This window comes from Papaver somniferum, chromosome 4 (assembly GCF_003573695.1).
Source record: "Papaver somniferum cultivar HN1 chromosome 4, ASM357369v1, whole genome shotgun sequence".
Taxonomy (NCBI): Eukaryota; Viridiplantae; Streptophyta; class Magnoliopsida; order Ranunculales; family Papaveraceae; genus Papaver; species Papaver somniferum.
Genome location: NC_039361.1, coordinates 84,242,352 through 84,248,333, shown reverse-complemented (window position 1 = coordinate 84,248,333; position 5,982 = coordinate 84,242,352).

The window sequence follows — 5,982 nt, the reverse complement described above, 5'->3', positions numbered from 1 at the left end:
TACAAATGATGATGTGCAAACCTACTTGATTATATACAAGAAAACTTCACCATATACATACAACCTAAAGAGTTGAGGATCAACCCAAAAGATGATGTGCAAAAACATCAACAGCCTTACAAATGCGCAACATGAGATTGCAACTGCATATATACACGAGATACCCCCAAACCTAAAGTTGTCAACATATGTGTTTTTGAGCACAAAATCTTGCAATCTTAGGGGTTCTGCATGCACAAAATCTAATTCAAAATGGACTTTATTAGGGACGGTCACAGGCATATCAATGCATTCTGAATGTGGCTCTTCAGAGATACTATATTTAGCTGCAAAATGGTCCAAAATAACTTGAGAAGCACACAGTTCCAGACCTAGATTAGGAACTCTCGGAATAGTTGGTTTAAAAATTTTGTGACAAACCAAACCTAGGTTGGGTACAATTCCATAAAATTGAGATATGGACAGGGAGATACATACATCCAATTTTTTTTTATGCATTTGACCATAAATATCGTTACACACTCTTCCTAAGTCAGAAACAAGAACTGCAGTATCATGCTCACAGTCATTGAACAAATTAGCAAGTCCAATCTCAGAATCATCATCATCAAAAATTTCAGTCTCATGCTTAAGAAAACCAGAAGAAACTTCATATTGTAACCTAGGCAGGGAATCAGACACATCAAATTTATTTTCATGCATGGGATCATTGATGTCTACAAACAATTAAACTTTTCCTACATCATACACAACATGTATATCATGCTCACCTTCACTCAAGAATTGTACAAGCCCCAATTCAGAATCAACATCATCCAATATTTCAGTGTTACGAACAAGAAAATCAGAAGAGACATTATTTGTCAAAGTCATGGCAATGGATCCCAATGTCTCGGAAACAAAAGATTCCATAACAACATTTTCAGAGTGGACATATTCTTCTAAATCATCATCATCATCATCATCGTAACATGAGTTTATCCCATCAAAAATCATAATATTTCCAGTCCATTCATTTGTTTCTAAAACAGGTTCATATGCAATATCAGTTGCACGAGTAAGACTAGACACACTATTTTCACAATTTATTTCATTAGGACAAACAAACATTTCATGTTGAAATTCATCCCTTCCTACATTTTGTAAATGAATCAGATTCATCTTTAATATCATATTAAGTTGTTCAATGGAAGGGGAGCCTTCAATAGTGGGTATCCTCGCTTCATATAGATATTCAGTACATGGTTGTGCATGAGGTTCACTACCGAAGGAAAATTCATATGTGTTGCTATATGGATGATCATGCAATGCTTGCAATTCAAATCTGGCATTATTTTTTCAACGAGTCTGAGATTTTCCATCACAGATTGCATACAAGGGCTCAGGGGAGTACAAAATTGTTCAACTTCCCGTTGTGGTGATTCGTACATGTGTGAATAGCCATTGGGGCCTGTGTAATGCAAATCAGAACCTTGAAAAGGTTGGCAATATTCCCTATAGCTATTGACATCATGGTCTACTGGATTCTTATAATGTGAAGCATGCTCATTTGCAAGTTCTCTAATTGGTTTATGCGCTGATTTCTCATCCCTAACACCAGTCCAAAATCCTGACATGTTTTTTTTAAAGAAATGAAACAACTACTATCCTGAATGCTACTAGCAAATCCTAAACAAAATGATGCATGCAAACATTATATATAAGCTAGCAAGACTAAACACAACAGTGCAAGATTACAAAAATAAGAATTAACAAGAAAAATTAAAAATGCTATTGATGTACTAATGGCAGAGAGCACCGACGTCTATCGATCTAAACTGGGTCTATTGGATTTAAGGCAATAAAAATATGGTAAACTAACGAGAGGCGAACTCGTACTTGTTAATAAAAAAATGAAGCTCAGACGTTAAACCCAATATTAAACCATTCAGACTAAGTAATTATCAAGCAAAGACGTCATTTTGTTCTCGTGTTTAAGAAACTTACCTCCGGTGCGCATCCGAAAAAGGCTATTCGGAACTGAATGTTCCCTCTTTTTGGTTGAATCTCCTTGCTTCTTACCTATTTAATGGAAGTTTCTCTTAACCACAAACAACTCCAGCGACAGGCTAGAGTAGGTACCACAAATCTGGCTCTTTACTTAACTTCTTCAGGCCGATGTAGAGGTCTTTCAGTCACCTGACAGGCTGACAGCACTGCCAGAACGACCGAGAATGTGAACAGCAATAACGACCTGCCTTCCTTTTCTTCTTTCTCTTTGATCACTGTCGATTTCTTTCCTAGCACCTAGTAGCACTAAACAATCAAAGCTTTAGCACCTGTGTGAAACAAATTCTATACAATCTAAAATATAAATGCAAATCATCAAAAATGAAAAACTGACCAGCAGTACGTACGCCACTAACAGAAGAAAAACAAACCCCCAAAAAAATAAAAAATTACAGCATACAACCAAAACTGGACACAAATCCTAATGAGTCAACAATGATAGTGAGATGCTCTATACTACCGAAAATGGAAGACACTCCGTACGTACTAACAAAATATGAACAATATATTACGAAGATGATTTATGGTTTACAAAATTATTACTAACAGAACTGTGAAATCCTAACACGAGCTAATAATTCCAAAACGATCTATATACACTACTGGACTAAGCTATACAATTAGCTAAGAGACAAAATCTAAAGTGCTACCATGAAAAATATTACTCCCTCCGTTACTTTTTAATAGGCCAGTTTTTTTTTTTGAGAAAATTAAGGAAATTAAGAGAACTAATTATTGAAAGTGGTCCTCTACATACTTGTCAATAAAAGAAGTGAAGTGAAATGGTCCCCATGACACTTGTCAGCCAAAGAAATAAGTGAAATGGTCCACATAACACTTGTCATCAAAAGAAGTTAAAAGAAAAATGGTCCCAGAAAATTAAAGTAACATTTGACTTTCCCAATTAGGAAACTGGCCTATTTTTTTGAAATATTTATTTATAGAAACTGGCCTATTAAAAAGTAACGGAGGGAGTAGTAAATAGCTATGTACAGACAGTTTCAAATTGAAAAAGAAAAAAAAAATGCAAAATGCTTGATATATTACAAGAGAAAGAAGTGCAATTATTTAGTTGATGATATACTAACTTCTACGATGCTTGACCTACAAGTTCAGTTTACATGAAAGAGAACTTGCAACATTAAGGTACAAAATGCTCACAACTAACAAAATTTAGGGGGGGGGGGGACTAGAGAGTCACAGATACAGAATATGATAAGATGCAATCTTCTACACGACTACAGATGGTGATGCACGGTAATTTTAAGAGATTTAAGAGGTTTAACAGCATGTACAAATTAAGTTATTGGAAATCACTATGAAATGATGCAGACAACCCAAACTAGGTGTGAAAATAAGACCATGATTAGGCTAACCCAACTGAAATAAGATGCGAGTAAAAAAAAAGAAATAAGTTAACTAAATGCAGATTATATCACAGATGGAGTTCACAACAGAGCTATGCTAAAGATGGCAGCGAAACAGAAAGGTATGCTACAGTACAATGATGCTGGCAACTGAAACAGAATGGAAATATGCAAACAGTCTAAAAATTAAAGACTACAGCTAAGTTTAAACAAATACATGTATACATCCTACAAAAATTACTAAAGATGTGAAACGGAATTTATATACACAGATGCAGCAACGTAAAGGAGAAACTAAAAATTACAGCTAAACTAACACTAAGATGCAGACTAAAACTACAAAGAAATTATGTGAAGAACATCTACAGGTTCTCTAACCTAAATCAAACAGTAGAAAGAACAACAGTTATGCAGGAAATCAAAAATCGAGACGAGTATATACACAACCCAACTTGAACCTAGTGAAGTAGAGATAGATCTACAGAACAGGATGCAATGACAGATAGTTTTAAAGAAATGCAAGATAGATGAGTAAAACAGATGCCCTTTTTTTTTAGAATGATATGATGCTAGATGCAGGGAACTTGCTGAAAGAAAATTAAAAATATTCAGTTGGTTACAACAGATAAACTGGGTTAGAATGAAACTGCAGATTGGCTTAAACTGAAATCATGCTATGGTGATACAGTACCCAGAAACAACAACGCTCTCTCCACCTAGGGAAGTGACAGAATATATTACAACAAACCGAAAAGTTACAGCTAAAGATGCAAAACTAAAATGCAGTTACTATAGATAAATGAGTTGATAACTAAGTTACACTAGCAATGACTGAAAAAAAAAATTACAGACACATATATACATGGTTAAGCTGAAAATCAGGAAAGTAGAGATAGAAAATTTCAGTTACATAGCTACCGAGTTCCCGGCAGCGATGCCAAAAACTTAGTAGGAATAGAAGATTCCTATAATTATATTAAACTGCAAGTGCACAGTATCGATAAGCAACACAGGGAAAGCACAGGTCGATCCACAGGGACAAGATGGGTGTAGGTTGAAGCGATGGTATTACTAATATTGATTCAAACAAGAGTGACAAAAGGGTTTTGGTTGTGTGTCGAAACGACTAGATGATGTTGATGAAACACAAAAGAAGCAAGATTGAAAATGATACAATGATAAAATAGGGCTTTGAATCCACCACCTAGATGCATAGAAATTTCCTAGTTTGATACACTAGTTCTCTTTTTAACCAAGGATCTATAGAAGTTCTAGCCTCAAACTACCTTGAAGATGTGATAAATCACTAGTTCAAATGGATAATTTAACCTCAGCAAAATATGTCAATCCTTAGTATTACCTATCTTTCTAAGGCATAGATAATCACAAATTGAGCTAAATCAGTTTACATAGTGCTTGAAAACATACACAGAATTACTCTAACTACCATGGATGCATAACATACAAGGTGAAAGTACTTTGATGTTTTTCAGAGATTAAATCATGCTTTCAATAAAATTCCATGGAGAACAAAGTAAAGTCAAACCAAGTATTTCTAATTGTCAAGGGGTTTCATCTCTGCCCTAGCAGAGAATTTTAGAACATAATACAAAATGAAATTAAACCTAATTTACTACTGCAAGTTGCACCGGCTACTCCGGGATTGGTTTTTCATTCACAACCTTCATCTCCCTTTATACAAAATTATCCCCCAACTGTTCAATTCTACTGACAACCAAAAATACATCTAAAATTAGGGCATCAATGTCAGACCGTTTGTTACCACTCACCATGCAGATCCAGATAACCATGCCTTCAATCAATCAATCAATTATGTGTTGTTCATGCCAATATGGTGTCTTGCAGGGAACATCAATCAACAATTTCTTCTCTTTTATACGAAAACTAATCCACCTACCTATTGCTAGGTTATTGAAAACACAATGGCAGTATGGCTGATTTGACAAGTGAGGGAGAGAGATGGGAATAGGGATAGACTGAGATGAGACTAGCAGATCTAGGGTTGTCTATGTTCTCAGATGATAGAGAGGGTACTGTCGGTCGGGTGGGATAAGATTTTTGTTCTGATCTTAGAAATTATAGTTGGTGAAGGTGATAAAAGGCTTACTAGGGTGTTAGGCATTAATACCAAGTTCAGGTATATGAGAGAATGATACTTATGACTTGTATTATATCTTTGAGGCATGACCATCTTGACGTGTAAGCTTTGGAAAAGTCAGATGGTCCTCCACTTTAACCCTTATGGTCACATGTCTTATTTTGATCTCTATTTCTCACGTGAACACCAAGTCCTCTGTGATCTTTTCCTTTGTATCAACCCACTGCTTTCTTGCTCACCATTTACCCAACCACCTAGAACACCAAACAAAATGAGATTATTCCGACAAAATTACTCTTTGACAGACATATGCGCAAAATACAAGATTTGTCATAAGATGGAACCTTTAAGCACTTGGGATACAATAAATGCTTATGAAATGATCTACAAATATGCATAATTAGGCACCGATCAACCAGCACCCCAAGGTATTAAATAAATTCAAGG